A 20,151-nucleotide genomic window follows, 5' to 3' on the forward strand; every position below is an offset into this window, starting at 1 on the left:
ACGTGGTCCTTTGGGACCAGCTATGCCCAGTCCCAATGTGTTCAAGATTCATCTGTTTTGTAGCATGTATCAGCTATTCATATATTTTTATGGCTGATACTATTCCATTGTATGACTGGACCCCATTTTGTCTACCCACTGATCAGTTGATGGATATCTGGGTCATTTTATCTTTTATTTTGGCTACACGATTGATGCTGCTGTGAACTTAGTGTACAAGTTTTACTGTGGGCTTCCTGATCATTACAGCAGCTCTTTAAGATTTCAAAACCTGGTTCCGAGATGGTAGGGCAGAATTCTGGATAGGCTGTTGGCTCCTGAGCCCAGCATTCTGTAATCCACGTGGGCAGAGCTGAAACAGTCGCTACGCCAGGACCCGCCATGGGCGTGCAAAGGAGCTGCCACCGTCGATGACTGACTTTGCGCGGTGAAACCTGGACCCTCTCCTCAACCCCTCCCTTCTCTTCGCCTTTTTCCTCTGTCCCACTCGGTGGTCAGGACAGACGTTACTCGTTGACAGTCTGTGGGAGCGGAACGCGGCGAATCTGACGCTTGAGGGAGCTGCGGGCGGAGGAGGTGCGGAGTACCTCTTGTTTAGCCCCGCGTCCTGCAGCCGGGGACATTCGGGCCTGCACGTGGGCGAGCAGGGCTACAGCCCTGCGGTTGGCCACGCGTGCTGCCGATCGGGTGACAGGCCGCTGGCAGGTGGCGGCCAGGGCCCTCGGGCGCGCACGCGCAGGACCTGGGACCCCGCCCCTTGGCGTTCCGACCCAAGCCCCGCCTCCAAGGGTGGTCCTCCAGAGCCAGCGAATCAGAGAGGCCCACACGGAGCGCGGCCGGGCCCCCGGCAGCCAATCGCGACGCGCGTGAGAGGCCGCTGCCTCCCGGCGCGCGCTGGGGCGACGACCTCGGGAGTCGCTGCTGAGGCGGCCGCGGTGCGGGTCGCGGCGGCACGTCTCCCGGGGCCGGCCCGGGTTGGCGGCGGCGGCGGCGGCGGCGGCGCTCGGCGGCGAGGGCGGGCTCCCGGGCCGACGCGATGGAGCCCACCTAAGGCGGTGGGGGAGGTGTCTGGGCTCAGCATGCCGGCGCGGTGGCGCGGCGGCTCCTCGCTGGTCGCAGGTAAGGGGGCTGCTGCTGCCGCCCGCCGCCCGCCGCGCCCCGGCCTGCCCCGGCCTGCCCCGATCTGCGCTGCCCTGCGCTGCCCTCCCTGCCTGCCCTTTTCCCCTCCTTCTCTTCCCCTGCCCTCCCCAAGCGCCGCGGCGTCCCAGCCCCGCATCCCTTCGGGGCTTCTCGCGTCCGCGCCCCGCAGGGAGCCGCGTTTGCGCGCCCCTCGCCGGGCTTCGCTGCCGCCGCCCTGCTCCCGTCCGTCCCGGCCTTCCTGCCGCGCCCCCTTGCATTTCAGTCGTCCCACCCCCACCCTAGCCTTCCCGCGAAGCTCCTCTGCCTTTCAGTCATCCCAGCACCGAGCTCCCTTTGCATTTGAGTCAGCCTCTTCCCCACACGCCCCATCCTAGCCTTCCTGCCTGCCCCTGCGTTTCAGCCGTACTCACCCAGGGCCCCATCCCTAGCCTTCATGTGTGCCTTCTGTCCCCTTCGTGTTTCAGTGGCTCCCACTCCATGCCTAGCCTTTATATCTTACACCTTTGCATTTCAGTCTCCCCGCGACCTAGTGTGTGTGTGGGTGCATTTCAGTTGCTGGTCCCCCACAAGGTGCTCCTGGGTCTTGCCTTTTGGCTCCCAGATGCCTTCCTTTTCCAACTTATCATCCACGTTTCTAACTTCTTCCTTCCTTTCCACTTAAATCACTTTCCTACTCTTCTCAGCATGCCAGATCCATAGACTCAGCAGGCAATTCGTCATTAAATTACCTGCACCCAGAATATGTAAGGTGCCCAGCTCTGGGCCTGCCACACAGTAAGTTTGGCACACGATGAATGTTCACACCATCAGCCTCTGCCTCTTTCTAGGCCTTTTTGTGCTCTCCGGATAGTGCCAGAAATCCAGTAACCAGAGGGATTTTTGACTCTTCTACCATAAGAGAGGTATGGGAGATGGAAGGATGAATGAAGGGATTTCACTGTCAACTACATACTGCATTTTATTATTCAAAACAAACTCAGTTCTGCTATCTTTGTGGCTTATATTATTTTATGTTAATTCCCTTTGTAAAAAATTCTTAGATTGCTGTTCAGGGAGCTTTGTGATATAATTCCATCCTCCCCCCTCATCTAAACAGTTTAGCAAACCTTTGTTTTAGGGAAGAAAGAGCCCCTACCTCCTGGCTGAAGCAGTATTTTTCTGTAATCCTGTTGACTTGTTTATTTATTAGTTGGCTAATTCAGGGAGCTGCAGTGAATTTTCACCCCTTAAAAGCCAGAGGAGGAATGGTAGTAGAATGAATCAGACATCAGTACCCTGTGTGCATGTATGATTACATGACCTATGTAACTAGATGAACAACCAGATGAATGAGAAGTTATACTCAATTTATGTATGAAGTGTCAAAATGCATTCTACCGTCATGTATAACAATTGAAACAAATTTTTAAAAAGCCAGATGAACTCAGGCTTGGAATCAGCTGCTGAAGGGATCAGATAGGCTTAAGAGTGAAAGTTGTCACAAGTTCTGTAAGGGTTAAGAGGAACCTTCCAGGTGTCTCTCTCCTACTTTCCCAATACTGTCTGTCGGAGAATAACAGTTTTTCAAAAGAGCAAAATAAATTTGACTTTAAAATTATCAAAGCATTGTTTTGGGCCTTGTGCTGTTCTCACCACATTTGCTGTGATGGTGTCAAGCCTGAATCAACTTTTCCTGCTTCTGGGCTCCCCAGGGTAGACTGGAGAAAATCATGTAACAGTGCTCTAGGTGCCGATCTAAACTTCCCAATCCAACTTCACTTGCACTGGAGACCCTTTGAATCATCTCTTGGGTCCCTCTGATGTACTAAAGCCTGCATTGCTACTCTTCTCTCACCCTTGCTTTCTTACTGCTTGTTTGACCTTCTGCTTCATGGAAGAGGTAGTGGGTATTAGTCTGGCCTCTCAAGGATCTGTTGGTGCCTGTACTCATCTCATTTCTGTTCTATTTTCTTCAAGGCTGATCTCTTTGGTCTTTGCCCATGTAGTCCTTTTTCTCAGCATGTATACATGCTCAGGTTTCCACCTTCCAAAACAAAACAAACCTTCCCTTGCTGCTTCCCTCTTTTTGTCTTCTTCCTTTCTTCGTCGTCCTCCTCCTCCTCCTCTTCTTCTTCTTCTTCCTCCTCCCCTTCTCCTCATCTTCCTCCTCCTTCTTCTTGTCCTTCTTCCAACTCCTCCTTCCTCCTCCTCCTCCTCCTTCCTCCTCCTCCTCTTCCTTCCTACTCCTCCTCCTCTTCCTTCCTTCTCCTCCTCCTCCCTCCTCCTTCTCCTCCTCCTCCTCTTCTTCTTCCTCCTCCTCCTCTTCCTCCTCCTACCTCCTCTTCCTTCCTTCTCCTCCTCCTACCTCCTCTTCCTTCCTTCTCCTCCTCCTTCCTCCTCCTCCTCCTCCTTTCTTCTCCTCCTCCTCCTTCCTCCTCCTCCTCCTCTTCCTTCCTCCTCCTCCTCTTCCTTCCTCCTCCTCCTCCTTCCTCCTCCTCCTCCCTCTCTTCCTCCCTCCTCCTCTTTCTCCTCCTTCTTCTTCCTCCTCCTCCTCTTTCTCCTCCTCCTTCCTCCTCCTCCTCCTTCCTCCTCCTCCTCCTCCTCCTTCCTCCTCCTCCTCCCTCTCTTCCTCTTCCTTCCTCCTCTTCCTCCTCCCTCCTCTTCCTCCTCCTCCTCTCTCTCTTTTTTTTTGGTACTGGGGATTGAACTCAGGGGCACTCGACCAGTGAGCCCCATCCCCAGCCCTATTTTGTATTTTATTTAGAGACAGGGTCTCACTGAGTTGCTCAGTGCCTCGATTTTGCTGAGGCTGGCTTTGAACTTGTGATCCTCCTACCTCATGGCTAGTGTTTCATTTTTGCCCATTTCTGTTTTCTCTGGCTTCCTTGTGAGATCACACATTTGTGACTTTAAATTGCACTTGTGTTTAAGGTTTTAAAAGATATTTGTGCAGTCCCCATTTTCCTTGAAGTTCAGGGCCCAGTTTTCATCCCTCTACTGGATCGCCATACATGGATGATTGGTTTTTCATACATGGTCATCTTTTCCTTCCTTAACTCTACCCATGGGCCTCTTAAGCACACACCGAAGCTTTCCTCCTGTTTAAGGCCTTCATCTTGTAATCTCATGGCCATCCTCCATACTCCGAAGGTTATGTCTGTCCTACTTCCTCTTGCTGCTACCTTACATCGTTCTCTCATTGGCAGAGATTAGTTCAGGTCTTGGTTATATGCTTCCTGAGCAGTTAGCTGCTGGGTCCTGAACTCTGGTTCATCCTTCACACTACTCTTAGGACTTGTTCCATTTTTAAAGAGTGATCTGATTGTGCTGCTCGTTTTTATTTTATTTTTAGTTGTAGATGGACACAATACCTTTATTCATTCATTTATTTATTTTTTAAAAATATTTATTTTTTAGTTGTAGTTGGACATAGTATCTTTATTTATTTATTTATATGTGGTGTTGAGGATCAAACCCAGGGCCTTGCACGTGCTAGGCAAGTGCTCTACTGCTGAGCCACAACTCCAGCCCTATTTATTTATCTTTATGTGGTGCTGAGGAACTCAGTGTCTCACAAGTGCTTGGCAAGTGCTCTGCCACTGAACCACAACCCAGCCCCTCAATTTCTTTTTCTTTCTTTCTTTTTTTTTTTTTGGTGGTACTGGGAATTGGACCCAGGGATACTTAACCTCAGCCTCCTGAGCTGCTGGGATTGATTATAGGCATGTGTTATTGCGCCTGGCAAATATACCATATACTTCTTAACCATCATCTTCAGTGCTCCCACCCATCTCTTCTGTCCTTAGGAAATCACTAATCTATTTTATGTCTCTTTAGATTTATATTATAGAATAGAAATAACTAAGGCTGGGGATATAGCTCAGTTGGTAGAGTGCTTGCCTTATGTGCCCAAGGCCCTGGGTTCAATCCCCAGCAACACACACACACACACACACACACACACACACGAGAAAAAAAAAAAAGAAAAATAACTATTCTGGATATGTCATTAATGGAATCATACAATGTGTTGTCTTTTGTTACTGGCTTCTTTCACTCAGCATAATGTCTACAACTTTCTTCCCTAGCGTAGCATATGTCAGTATTTAATTTCTTTCTCCCTAAATCAAGAAATCTATTTAGGCACTATGATTGATGAGACAGTGGTGAAAAGGAAAAGTTACTTGCTCATATGTAAGAGAAAAGCATTGCAGGTAAGCCCTCTGATAAAAATAGACACTTTTTCTCCTTGGTGCTGAAGATCAAACCCAGGACCTCCCTAATGCTAGTCACATCTCTACCACTGAGCCAAACCTTCATCCTCCCTCTCAGAGAAAAAAATAGAACAGTTGATAAGTGATTGGCTAAATAGTTTGGATAGACGACTGGGGAGACTTGTTTTGAGAGGTGACACATGGTTGAAGATCAGAAAGACACGAAAGAGCGAGCCATACAGTGATGAATCAGCTAGAAGAGTTTTTCAAGCAGAAAGAATAGTGCAGAGAGTCAGGAACAAGCCTCATGTTTACAAGAACATCAGAACATCAGTGCTGGAAAAGAATAGGAAAAGAACCAGAAGAGCAGAAGTATTTATCAGCGAATAACAGAACAGTTTGTGGATAGGCTGCATTTTGTTTATCCATTAATCAGTTGCTGGGTATTTGGTTTTTTCCCACTCTGCTGTGGAGAGCGCTGCTGTGAATGCACATGCCCAAGTCTTTCTGTGGGTGTGCTTTCTGCAGTAGCCTCATTGTTGAGTCATGGGATGGCTCTAGAACCCAAAGGTTTACACTGGGAGGGACTGCAGGTCAGCGTGACTAGACTATTTCACATTTCCACTAACAGTGTATGAGGGTCCATTTTCTCCACTACTCACCAAAGCTTATTACTATCTGGCATTTTGATTCTAGCCATCCTTGTGGGTGTGAAGCTGAATCTTATTGTGGTTTTGATTTGAACATCCCAGATGGCTAATGTTTGAGCAAATTTTCATGTGTTTTTTGACCATTTGTTTATTTTCTCTGGAGAACTGTTCCGATATTAAGATTTCGTTGTCTTTATATTGTAATATATTCATATGCAATTATAATATATACATATATAAGACTATGCAATCTCTGTACTTTTAAAAAATTTCTTTGTAGTTATAGATGGGCACAATACCTTTATTTATTTATTTTTATGTGGGGCTGAGAATTGAACCCAGAGCCACACATTTGCCAGGCAAATGCTCTCCCAATGAGTCACAACTGCAGCCCCTCTGATCATACTTCTTCATTCCAAACTGAGTGCCTTTTAATTTATTTTTCATGCCTTTTTGCCCTGGCTAGAACCTCCTATGCAATGTTGAATAGCAGAGTTGTGAATGGATATTTTCTCTTGTTCCAGGGAGGTCATTAAGTGTGAAATTACTATGTACTTTTTTTTTTTTTTTGGTACCAAGGATTGAACCCAGAGGCACTTAACTACTGAGCCACATCCCCTGCCCCCCTTTTTATTTTGAGACAGGTCTCCCTAAGGCTTAGGGCCTTGCTAAGTTGCTGAGTCTGGCTTTGAACTTGGGGTCCTCCTGCCTCAGCAGGAGGGATTACAGACGTGAACCACTACACCCAGCTTGTGCACTTTCTTAAATGTCCATTTTACTAGGCTGATGAGGTTTTCTTCTGTTTCTATTTTACTCCATGTTTATTATGAAAGGGTGTGTTGAATTTTATCAAGTGCCTTTTCTGTGCCTGTAGGTAGGATCATGTGTTTTCTGTCAATGTGTATTTTGTTGGTTTTCTTACGTTGGACCAACCTTGCATTTTCAGGATAAAACACCCTCATGATATGTAATGTTTATATATGTTGTTAGGGCAGTTTGCTGATATTTAATTGAGGATTTTTCATTTATTTTTTATAAATATTGGTCTGGGGGTCTTTGGGGTCATGGCTCAGCAGTAGAGCGCTCACCTAGCACATGTAAGAGCCCTAGGTTTAATCCTCAGCACCACATGGAAATAAATAAAGGTACACTACAACTAAAAAATAAATATTAAAAAAATACTGGTCTGTAGTTTATTTTGGTACTGGGGATTGAACTCAGGAGCATTCAACCACTGAGCCACATCCTCTAAATAAATTTGTCATTTATTTAGGGACAGGGTCTCACTGAGTTGCTTAGTGCCTCACTTTTGCTGAGGCTGACTTTGAAATTGCAATCCTCCTGCCTCAGCCTCCTGAGCCACTGGAATTGCAGGCATGTGTCACTGCACCCAGCATGTAGTTTAGTTTTTGTAGTGTTTGTTTAGTTTTGAAATCAGGGTAAAATAGTCCTCATATAATGAGTTCAGAAGTGTTTCTTCCTCTTCTGTATTTTTTTTTTTTTAATATTTGTTTTTTAGGTGTAGATGGACACAACATAGTGCCTTTTATTTTTATGTGTTGCTGAGGACAGAACCCGGGTCCTGCCCTTGCTAGGCAAGCATTCTACCGCTGAGCCACAATCCCAGTCCCCCTCTAATGTATTTTAGCAGAGCTCTTTTTTTTTTTTTTTTTAAAAAAAAGGTTTTTAAAGTAGCTTTTTTTTTTTTTTTTTTTTTTTTAAGTTAACATTTGTATTACAGGAAAAAAAAAAAAAAAAAAAAAAACCAAGTCATCTAGTCATGAGCAGCTTAATTGGATGTGTCCCTGCAGGTCTAGAAGAGCTTGTTAAGAATTTGTGTTGGGGGTGCTGGGGTTGTGGCTCAGCAGTAGACTTGCCTGACATGTGTGAGGCACTTGGGTGGATCCTCAGTACCACATATAAATAAATGAATAAAATAAAGGTCTATCAACAACTAAAAAAAATATTAAAAAAGAATTAGTGTTAATTCCTTACCATTGGGAATTCAGCAGTGGAGCCTTCCGTTCTGGGCTTTTCTTTGTGGGAAGGTTTTTTGTTTGTTTGTTTGTTTGGCACCAGGTATTGGCTTTGGTTTGGTTCAGGGTCTCACTAAGTTGCTGAGGCTGGCTTTGAACTCAAAATCCTCCTGCCTCAGCCTCCCAAGTTGCTGGGTTTACAGGTGTGTGCCAATATGCCCAGCTGTGGGAAGCTTTTAATTACTTAATTCTTTCTCTTCTTATAGGTATATTCATATTTTTAAAAATTTCTTTGCGACTTGATTTCGGTAGTTTGTGTCTTTTAGGAATTTGTCCATTTCATCTAGTTTATGTCACTTGTTGAATTACAATTGTTTTTCATCATTTTTATTTCTGTTAAGATTGATAGTGTTTTAGTCAGCTTTTTCACTGCTGTGACTAAATGACCCGACCGGCACAACTGTAAAGGAGGAAGAGTTTATTTGGGGGCTCACAGTTTCAGAGGTCTTAATCCACAGACAGTTCCTTGCCGCAGTCTGGCTGGGCACAAATCACGAGCCACTTACAGCTTTGTAGATTCAAACAGCAATTCTTTTTTCCGGATCTCACACCGGCCTTCTATAAACACGTTCTGGGGAAATCCACGTTCTCTGCCCAAATCCACACCCACTGGGCTTCTGTCTCCCAAATATACTGTCTGACCCTAAGAACTCAAGAGGAACTCAGGCAGCAGGATACGCCCTATTCTAAACGGGGACCGCCCTAAACTCAGATTATGCTAAACTGGGAACACCCTAAACACGCATCCGCCCTGGTCCTTGAGCAAGGTCACCTTACATGCAATGTCGCTGCAAAATGTCCTATTTCCACGAGTCCTTCCACTAAAGAAACATGGGGGTACGCTGGCAAGGAAATTGTCATACCTACTTGGCTGATGGCTCCCAGCATCTCCCCCCTTCTGATTAATTAAACAACAAGTAATGTGGCTTAAGGACCGTGCCTGGTAGGTTGTCCAATTCAACATATGGTTCTTACCCGTCATCGGAAAACTGACCTTTAGGCGTCAGCCTCCTGTCTTAGGTTGATACCACTGCAATTGGATCATACCCGTCACTGACTACCGGTCCAGCATATAGCCATTGGCCCCCAAATTTTAGACCATCACTAGCAGAAGGGAGGAGGATACAGAAATGCCACAACACCAAGCCAATTGACAGCTCCTTTGGAAAAATTGCATCACTGGTGACACCATCAGCAAAGATATGCCAGCACTACCACAGTTCCTTTCCTTAGGGCTGGAGGTGAGACTGGAACAACATGGCAGCAGAGTGTGGCAGAGGGAAGCAGCTTCCGCAATCAGAAAGCATAGGGACTCCACAAATATATACCCAAAGCCTCGCCCCAGTTCCCCCCTCCTCCAGCCACACCCGTCATTTCATTACCACCTTGGTAATCCCTGTCAGGGGTTAAATCACTGATTGATCAAGGCTCTCACAACCCAATCATTTCTCCTCTGAACCTTCTTGGATTGTCTCACATGTGAGCTTTTGGGGGGTCACTGCACATCCAAACCATAACAGTTTTGTCTGCCTTTTATTTGTTACAGGTTTTAGTAATTTGAGTCTTCTCTCTCATTGTCATCAGTCTTGCTAAAGGATTGTCAATATTCCTGATCCTTTCAAAGAACCAACTTTTGTTTTGTTGATGTTCTCATGTTATATTCTGTGTTTCATTAATTTTACTTTAGTATTTATTATTTCCTTCCTTCTGGCTTTGGTTTGGTTTCTTCTTTTTCAGGTTTCCTAGGGGAATAATCATGTTGTTGGTTTGTGATCTTTTTTAGTATAAGTATTTACCACTGTAGATTTCACTCATAGCCCTGCTTTTGTTGCATCCTATAAGTTTTATAGGATGTCATTTCATTGTGTTTTGTAACTTTCTTATGTTATCTTTTAGGCTCAATGGTTGTTTTGGAAGGGTGATGTTTAATCCATATTTGTGAATTTTCTAAACTTTTTTGGGTAATGTTTTCTAATTTTCATAAAATAATACTTTGTATGATTTCTGTCATTTAAATACATTAAGAATTGTTGTAGTTGGCTTTTTGTTGCTGTCACTGAAAGATCTGAGAATAGTAATTTTAGAGGAGGAAAAGTTTATTTGGGGGCTCTGAAAGGAAAGTGACCACAACACTCGGAGCAACCAAAAGATCTTTATTGCAGCAGTGCAACAGAGAGAAAAGAAAGAAGGAAAGAGAGAGAGAGTGAGAAAGAGAGAGAGGAAGCACATGCAAGAGAGACAGAGAAAGCAAGAGAGAGAGCAAGAGAGAGGGAGCAAGAGAGAGAGAGAGAGAGAGAGAGAGCAAGAGAGAGAGCAAGAGAGAGGGGGGCCTGGCAGGAGGGAGTTTTTATAGCCCAAATCTAATGGGGCCTCTGGGTCTGCAAGCTGCCTTGTTGGCCCAAGGGGGTTGAGTGCTCAGCCTTGAGCGGGACTTGACACAAACAGGTGATGAAGGACCAGATAGAGGGGGGTTTGAGTGTGTGGGCTATCTTGCAGCCAACATCTGTTCAGCCTGCCCTGCAGACAACACAGTTCAGCCTGCTCTGCACCCAACAGGCTCAAAGTTTCAGAGGTCTCAGTCCTGTTGACGGCTTGCTCCATTCCTTGGGGCTTGAGGCAGGATATCATGGAAGAGAGTGTTGTGGAGGAGAGCAGCTCAGGACATCCACCACAGAGCAGAGAGACTCTACTCACCAGATACAGACTTTCTACCCCTAAAGGGTGCCTCCTGCGACCCACCTCCAGCCACATCCTACCTGCCTTCAGTTACCACTCAGTCACTTCCTGTTAGGGGATTAATTCACTGATTGGGTCAAGGCTCTCATAACCCAATTATTTTACCTCTAAGCCTTCTTGCACTGCTCACATGAGCTTTTGGGGGACACCTGGTATCCAAACCATAATAGACTCATTCTGTGCCTTCACACAGGATTTATCCTAGAAACATACATTTACAAGTAATGTACAGGCTGCACTTGTTGCCTGGAGGGTTTTATAGATGTTAGGTCTAGTTGCTTTGTAGCTGTTCATCTCTTCCATTTCTCAGTAATATTTTGTCTAGTTATTGAAGTGGAATATTGAAGTCTCTGACTATTAATGCTGAATTCTCTATTTCTCATTTCAATTATGTCAGTTTTCACAGTGCATTTTAGGGCTCTAATGTTAGTTGCATGCGTATTTATGATTATTTTGCGGTTTTGTCAGTTATTAGATTCACCTCTTATAAGATGTACCTTTTTAGTCTCTAGTGACAATTTTGTTTTCAAGTGTATCATATCCAGTGTGTTATAGACAGTGCAGGGTCTCTTGGTTGCGGTTTGCATGACATACCTTTGCCTCTCTGTGGCTTTCAGCCTGTCTGGTTTGGTCTTTGAGTCTAAAGTGTGTCTTGTAGAAAGCATATATTTGGATCATGTTTTTCATTTTTCGTTTTTGGCCCATTCTCAATCACTGCCTGTTGAAAGTTTTTAATCCATTTACATTTAATGTAATTACTAGTATATTAGGATTTGCATCTACTATTTTACTATTTGTTTTATTATATATGTTTGTTAGGTCTAGTTGTATGTTCTTTTTTGCTTTTCTTTTTCCATTACTATTGTTTGTATTAATTAATTTCCTGTATATGTTTTAGTTATCATTTCTTTTACTTGCAGTCATGTATTACTTAGAGACAAAGAATTTTTTTTTTTTTTTTTTTTTTTTTTTTTTTTTTTTTGGTACTGGGGATTTAACCCAGGGTTGTTTAACCACTGAGCCATGTCCCCAACCCTTTTAAAAAATGTATTATTTAGAGACAGGGTCTTGCTAAGTTCTTAGGGCCTCACTAACTTGCTGAGGCTGGTCTTGAATTTGCAATCCTCCTACCTCAGCCTCCTGTGTCACTGGGGTTACAGGCACGTGCCATCATGCTCTGTGACAAAGATATAGTCTGAGAAATGCTTCTTTAGGTGATTTTGTCCTTGTGCACATATCACAATGTATTTACACAGACAGGACATAATAGGGCAGTCACTCAATGTAGCCTGGTGTCGTGGTCAAGAGACATGGCAAGCATGGCATGCAGGAGGCTGTGCTGGTGTAACAGTGAGCACTGTTCTGAGGTACCTTATATTTTTAAGTTAATGTAGTTGTTATTGAATTTTGTGTATTGTACATAATTGTATATGCCATACTTTCACATTGACTGGCAATACGATAGGTCTCTTTACAGATGCCTCACGTCACACGCATGGGCAGTGCATTGAACCATATGCTGTGATGACTGTGGTGTCACTAGTGATGGGATCTTTCAGCTGCATTATAGTCTCATGGGGCCACTGTCGTCATTTGTGGCCTGCTGTTGACCAGAGTGGTTTTATGTGGCCCTTGACTGTACTTTTCAATTTTACTGGTGATTAGAATTGATAATCTAAAACAATATAGTTTGGAGTAATACCAACTTAATTTCAATAGTGTACAAAAAGTTGGCTTTAATAGAGCCCTGCTCATTTCTTTCTACTTCCTCTTTGAAATTACACCTTCTACATTATAAACTCGTCAACAGTTCTGTAACTATTGCTTTATACAGATTTCTTTTAATTCAGCTCAGAAGAATTATAAACAAAAATATACTTTACTATCTTTGGTGTTTTTCTGTGTAGTTACCTTGGTGCTGCTTATTTCTTAATGTGGATTTGAATTACTGTTTAGTGCTTTTTCATTTTAGCCCTGAAGACACCTTTTGTTATTTCTCATAGGCAGCTCTCCTTGTGACAAATCTCAGTTTTTGTTTACTTGGAATGTCTGATCCCTTTATTTTCAAAGGACAGTCTCATTGAACATATGGTTCTTGGTTGAGGGGCCTTTCTTCACTGGGAACACACCATGACACTACCTTCTGACCACTCTGATTGTGGATGAGCAGTCAGCTGTGTATCTTATTAGGAATTTTGTATGCTCGAGTTTCATTTCTCTTGCTCCTCACAGTTTTAGTATTGTGTGTCTAAGTGTAGATCACTTTGTCTTTCCTACTTAATATGTGGAGATGAGTGCTTATGTTGCATTTGGGATGTTTTCAGCCATTACTTCCACAACTCTTGTTGTTTCCTTCTCCTCTTCTGAAACTTCCTTTCTGCATGCATTGGCATGTGTGGTGTATTAGTTTTTCTTCATTCTTTTTCTTTCTCTTCTTCAGTGTGGATAATTGGTCTTTGTTTCCTGCCTCTTCCTCCTCCTAGCCTAAGTTTGTCGTTAAGACCCTTTAGTGAATTTTTCTCTTCTAGTTCTTTCAGTTTTGTTTAAAAAAATAATTTCTGTTTGTTTCGTAATTTCCTTTAATTCATTGTAAGTGGTCTCATTTAGTTCTTTGAATATATTTACAATGAAGTCTTTGTCCAGTAAACGCAGGGTTTGGGCTCCTCAGGGATAGATTCTATGTATTGCCTTCCTCTCTCCACTCCCCTGTACTTTCCTATCACTTTATGCGTCTAATCATTTTTTTTTTTTGTTGAAAGGCAAGTGTTTTAAATAGTATAAAATATGGGTACTTTGGAAATTAAACACTCACCCTCTCAGGATTTGTTTTTGCTCTTTGTTTTGTGACTTTCTGGGACAAATTCTGTAAAATCTGTGTTTTTTTCCCTGTGTAACTACTGAAGTCTCTGCTTTATTAGCCCAGTGGCCCACTGAAGTAGGACAGATTCCCTTACGTATCTGGAGACAGCAGGTCATGCGACCTTTGCTGAGTGTGCATGTGTAGAGTGGCTCCCTTACTGTACTGGCTCAGCCTTCATTTCTTGCTGGTTTAGAACGTGGATGTCAGCCAGTGGCAAGACAGGGCCTTTCCAAGTCTCTCCTGGGGACACGTATGCCTTCTAGATTCTCAGGAATATGTTGAGGTTTTCTCCACTGTCTGAACATCTTTTTCCCAAAATTCTCCTGTTAATTTAAAAATAATTTTTTTATTTTTAATTTACATCGTTTGCTCCATTTGTTACTGCTGCTGCCTGAGCTGTGAAGCTGAACAGTTGTCTCTGGTTGTTTTTAACAAATGCCCTGGGAATAGGACTGTTGCCATCTAGGGAGCTCTGAGCCTGTCAGATGGTCAAAGCCTGGAGTGTAGTCTTCTGGAGAGCGGCTGGGTAGGTTAGATAGTGACAGGTCTTGGGAATGCTTTTTGTGGAGTGCTCTTTTTTTTTTTTTTTCTGAGAGAGAGAGAGAGAGAGAGAGAGAGAGAGAGAGAGAATTTTTTTTTAATATTTATTTTTTAGTCTCAGCGTACACAACATCTTTGTTTGTATGTGGTGCTGAGGATTGAACTCGGGCCGCACGCATGCCAGGCGAGTGCGCTACCGCTTGAGCCACATCCCCAGCCCTGTGGAGTGCTCTTGATCTGTTCTGCCACCAAGCGTGGCCACTGGGCTGTGGTGTTCCTAAGGTGTTTGCAAGGTTGCTGGAAAGTTTTCAAGGCTTCTTCAGAGCTGAGGAGAGGAGTCCAAGGCAAATTAAAATGCCACAAACTCGCTCTGCTCACTAAGAGTCAGCCGCTTTCCTTGTATAAACATTCCTTGGATTCCTGTAAGCCTTCAATTTTCAGAGTTCTGACAAAGTTGGTCTTGACCGTTTTTGCCAGTGTTCTTGTTGCTCTATGGAGGAGTGACTTGTGGAAGTCCTTCCTTTGCATCCTGGAAGTGCCTTCCACTTTACTTACCTCTGTGTGGCTGAGGGGCTTCACACACAGCATTTTAGCCTGTTTATCGAAGGGTCACAGCTCTGAGGTCTGTGATTCTGCTTGTTTCTGTTTTGTTCTCTTACTTCCTACATCCAGAGTAAGCTATTACTTATTAGTTTTACTTAATATTTCCTCAGTGTGTGCTGTTCTCTTCCACTTTGAGAGTTCTTGTTACACTGTTTTTTTTTTAATTGTCCCTTTATTTTATTTAATTGTTCGAGGTGCTGAGGATTGAACCCAGTGCCTCACACATGCGAGGTGAGCGCTCTACCCTGAGCCCCAACCCCAGCCCGTTACACTGTTTTCTTTGCTCAAAACACTGCCCCCTGTGGTGGAACTGCTGCTCACTCTCATAGACTCATTCTGATCTGTGGCCATGCCCCTTCCTGGAGACCCCCCTGTGTCTTTGTGCATCCCTTTTGTTTGACCTTGTTTTTCCATCATGGCATGTGTGCATAGTGTGTTTTCTCTCCCTGCTGGTTTTTTGAAGTCAGATGATGAATCACACTTGTCTACATGCTCGGTAAGTGCTCAATTGAAATGTGGAGTAAGGCTACATAGGAGAACATTCCACACTCAGGTACTGTTGCCAGGGATTTCACCCAGTTCATTATTGAACCGAAGGAAGTTTCCACCTTAGAAAAGTTAAATGACAATATATGATTATATGCTAAATCCTCAGTAATGTGCAAGAAGGTAAAATAGTAAGGCAATTAGATTTTTCCCATAGAAATTACTATAGAGTGGTTTCTTTTTTTTTTCCTTTTAGTTGTACACTATCATGGTATCTTTATTTTTTTTATTTTTTAATGTGGTGCAAAGAATCGAACCCAGTGCCTCACACATGCTAGGCAAGTGATCTACCACTGAGTCCCAGCCCCCTATAATAGTGGTTTCTGATGAAAGACTTCCTGTTCAGTTTTTTATAGAAAAGGTCATAGAAGTTAAGCTATGAGTAATTTTGGGTCAGAGGTTTAATCTCCCACAACAGAAGTGGGAACCTCTTTACCTAGGAGTGAGTGGGCTCCAGTGAAACCACACTGATAAAAACACAAATTACAGAGCCACTTGTCTTCCGCTTAGACCTTTATCTCTTTTTCTATTTTGGTACCAGGGATTGAACTCAGGGGCACATGGCCACCAAGCCACATCCCCAGCCCTATTTCGATTTATTTATTTATTTATTTTAAATATTTTCTTTTTAGTTGTAGTTAGACACAATACATTTATTTATTTACTTATTTGGTGCTGAGGATGGAATCCAGCGCCTCACACGTGCTAGGCAAGTGCTGTACCACTGAGCCACAACCCCAGCCCCCCCCAGCCCTATTTTGTAAATACAAAAATTTAGAGATAGGGTCTCAGTGAGTTGCTTAGAGCCTCACTTTACTGAGGCTGACTATGAACTCACGGTCCTCCTGTCTCAGCCTCTGGGATTACAGGCGAAGGCCACCATGCCCAGCTAGTCCTTTATCTCTCTCTTTTTTAAAATTTATTTATTTTTTCAATTTTCACTTTTTAGTGGTACTGGAGATCGAACCCAGGGCTTTGTGCTTGTGAGGCAAGCACTACCAACTGAGCTACATCCCCAGCCTAGACCTTTATCTCTTAAGACCAAATCTTGCCCTCATTCTTGGTCTTATCCACATGAAGTGGTCAGAGACTTGCAGAAAGTATGCAGATATGCATGCTGCTTATTTATGGGAGTAAATCATTCTAATTAGGTGGTTATTATAGAGAAAATATCGTTCAAAAGCTGACATTTTTAACCCATATGCTAATAGTAGGTGGTCTCAAGTTTACCTCATTTGTATCCTGAGTGTTAACACACCTAGCTTTACATTCACCCCAAGCCTGATCTGGGGATCATCACTGTGTAGAGTCAGACATGGGCTCCTGCATGGCCAATAGTTTCCTAAGAATCAAACCAGTAAGCAAGTTGTTTATCCTCTTTGAGTTGTTTATTGCCTTTTCCTCATAGGTAAAGTTACTCTAGGACAGAAGGGCTCTTTTACTTTTTTTTTTTTTTTTTTAAAGAATTTTGTTTATTTATTTATTTATTTAAGTTTTTGGTGGGCACAACATCTTTGTATGTGGTGCTGAGAATTGAACCCAGGCCGCACGCATGCCAGGTGAGCGCGCTACCACTTGAGCCACATCCCCAGCAGGGCTCTTTTACTTATGTTTCTTACAGCAAGCCTAAGTGATTGCAAAAAAATAAGATTCTGATTCATTTATCATTGGACATCTGAATTGGTAGAGGCAGATGAAATTGACTGATAGAGTGCATTACAAGAATCATTTAAAGGTTTCCACTTTTAATCCAGAGGTCACAGTTTACTGGAAAAAATAGGTAAATTAACCATAAAATGTAAGAAGTAGCATGAAGCTGGGCATGGTAGTGCACACCTGTAATCCCAGTGACTTGGGAGATTGAGGAAGGAGGATCTCAAGTTTAAGGCAACATAGTGAAACCCTGTCTCGAAATAAAAAAGGGGTTGGAGATGTAGCTCAGTGTAAAGCACTCCTGGGTTCAATCCCTAGTTACTTCCCCCCCCAAAAAAAAAAACAAAGAAAAACTATAAATGAAGAGGATTGAAGAGGGATGAGTGGAGTGAAGGGAGGGGAGTGGGGCGAGGGCTACTGACTGGATGGAGCGGGTTGTGTTCCATGCTTTTATGATTATATATCCTGATGTTGTACATTCCTGAAAAGGAAAAAAGACTCCTGTGTCATATTGGGGGGAGAGGTGTTAGCAGGGCTTCCCAGAAGTGGTGGCAGAGATGGCAGACGTGCAGTGAGTGTGGAGATGCGGGCAGGTCAGGGAAGTTTCAGGTTGGTGAGGGAGCATCAGGTGAGAGTGGGAGGAAGAGGCTGGATCCTGAAGGGTCTTACAGGTTAGAGTGAGGATTTTTTGTTGTTTTTTCTGGGAGAAGTAGAAAGCTATTGAAGGCTTTTAAGCAGGGTATGGCCAAATTTATTTGCATTTTTGAAAGATCATAAATGAACTCAGATCACTTCTGAAACAGGGAAGTTAGACTCAGTTAGGGAGAGCAGTTGGGAGTCACACTTTGAGAATGCAGGAAGGTGAGGATTAATGCCATGCTGGTAGGGAAAGCAGGGAGGACTGAGGAGGCAGGGGGAGTGCAGCACTACTAGTTGACTATGCAGAGGGTTCAGGCTCTTAGCTTGGGAATTCAAGAGGAAGTGGTTCATTGACAGTGGAGGAAAGAGAAGAGCAGGAGAGACTTTGTAGGAAGGGATCTGCATTGTAGGGTTGGTTGAGGTTGACTTACCATAGAACTTGCAGGTAGAGTTGTTCCTTTGCCTCTGGTCAGGTCTGAGATTTGGGATAAGCAGTCTTGATTGCTGATGGATTTGAGGGTGGTCAGACAAGAGGGAGGTTGGCTGTAGATAAAGCAGGGTACTGTGGGTGTGTGGTGAGGGAATGTGGTACCATAATCTTTTGTCACTGTTTTGTGGTATTTGTTTTTGAAGCATTGTGACTTTGTATACATAATTGCATGTTTTTCTGGATTTTGTATTTTTTTTTCCACTGATTACTGTTAGCATCTCCACAGTTAAAATATTTTTGTAAAAACCTTATTATCTTTTGGACTTTTTTTCAAATACTTAGAGAAACTATTTCTCCCTGCTATGAATTTTATGATTATTTTGTTGATTCAAAACAAATTCTGTTGGGATAATGATTGGAATTGCAAAATGGTTTCATTGCTTCCAGATTACTATGCTTCTGCTTACTTTTGTAGTTCCTTGTTTCATTTTCAGTATTTATTTGTTGAGCATTTGCTTTGTTTCAGATGACTGTGTACGTATTTCAGGGAGGTTTAGGAAAAGGTTTCGCTGGTTATTCATCTGTAATTTCCTTGCTTTATATTTTATCCAGAATGCAGATATCCATTGCATAGGTGAGGAAAGGGTTTTAATTGGTGCTTTAAAGGGTCTTGTAGTCTGTGGAGTAAACTAGTAAGGTGGGTGAATGTGCCACGAAAATGTTGTTACCAAGTGACTGTAGGTTACAGAAGAGGGAGCAACTGATGGCAGCGAAAGGAAAGGCGGGGCAGGGGGCAGGAAGAGGGAGCAGGACTGGAGCCCTGGGGAGACCTGTGTGGAGGGGAGAAAGGGTGTGGCACTGGAGCAGCAGAGGCGGGCCGGGCGCCTGGTGTGGGTGCAGTGGTCCTGAAGAGGGCAGGCCACTTGTGCAAGTGCTGGGTGACCAGAAAAAGGAGAAGGAGCCATAGCTCCATCCTTTACAGGTCCTTCTCATGTGACCCACATCATTGTCATGCAGTGAAAAAGGACTTGCAGGTTTTCCTTTTCCTTTTGTAACATCCCCTAGTCTGTCTTCTTCCTCTTGTGATTTATGTTCTAATTACTTGTAAAAGAGTTTGATTATTATCTAACCCATTTGTCAGCTTTTTGTCACTGTGACAAATACCTGAGAAAAACAACTTTTTAAAGGAGGAAAGAATTATTTTGGTTCATGAGATTTTAGTCCATGGTCAGTTGGCTTCAAAGCAGAATCATCACGGTGAAAGGGTGACAGAGGAATGCTGTTCAGTTCAAGCATCTGGGGAGCAGAGGGTCAGCGAGGGGCCGGCAACAAGAAATACCCTTCCAGTGCACATCCCCAGTGACCTGCTTCTTCCAGCCGTGTCCCACCTCAAGCAGTTTCCACCCTCGCCCCTGTAGTTCCTCAGCTGTCAGTGGATTAACCCACTGGTGGGGTCCAAGCTCTCATGATCAGTCACTTTCCGAAGGCCCCACCTCTGAACATGCTGCCCTGAGACCAAGCCTTCACACAGGAGACCTGGAGGACAGTCCAGATCCAGCTGTAGCAAGGATGCTGCTCGACACTTTATGTAATGTGCCTGTGACTAAGAAAAACCTGCATCCAGCCCAGAACTCAGGTCTTACTCTAGTAGGTTTCTTTTAAGTTAATTCAATGCCATCTTTTTTCCCTTTTCTAGTTGCTTTTGATTCTCAAAGGAAGTTGGTAGAGAAATGGCATAAACTTGAGTTACTGAAGGAGATTATAATTTGAGTAGTTAGCGTTCTTTGTATTCTTTGTCATGGGCAGTTTAAAACAAATGATAAATATGAGCTTGGAGAATCTACAAGAGGAACAGAGTGGCCAACCATGATCTTATTTACAGGCTTAGAACTTATTTTTAAGTTATAATAATATAATTATAACTTATTATTATAAGTTAAAATAAACTCTGATAATAATCAAACTCTTTTACAGGCTTATAACTTATTATTACTTAGAACTTAGTAACTTAAACGTCTTGTTTTGTTGTATTTTAACTATTTATTATGAAAAAATTGAAATGTTTCCACAAACAGATGGTGCTGTTGAGCACTTCAGCTTTTGTCATCTAGCTTCCAAGTTGACT

The 20,151-nt window shown here is 43.4% G+C and overlaps 1 protein-coding gene across 1 annotated transcript in view; it reads left to right on the top strand.

Annotated features, from left to right (window-relative positions):
• The first annotated feature begins 934 nt into the window (after positions 1-934).
• The window catches only part of Tpst1 (tyrosylprotein sulfotransferase 1), a 93,382-nt gene continuing 74,165 nt past the window's right edge, over positions 935-20,151 (top strand). Inside the window, exon 1 of the mRNA XM_076840110.2 lies at positions 935-1,119. The gene's annotated coding sequence lies outside the window, so the exon portion shown is untranslated. The remainder of the gene's footprint in view (positions 1,120-20,151) is intronic.

This window comes from Callospermophilus lateralis, chromosome 19, assembly GCF_048772815.1.
Source record: "Callospermophilus lateralis isolate mCalLat2 chromosome 19, mCalLat2.hap1, whole genome shotgun sequence".
Classification (NCBI taxonomy): domain Eukaryota; kingdom Metazoa; phylum Chordata; class Mammalia; order Rodentia; family Sciuridae; genus Callospermophilus; species Callospermophilus lateralis.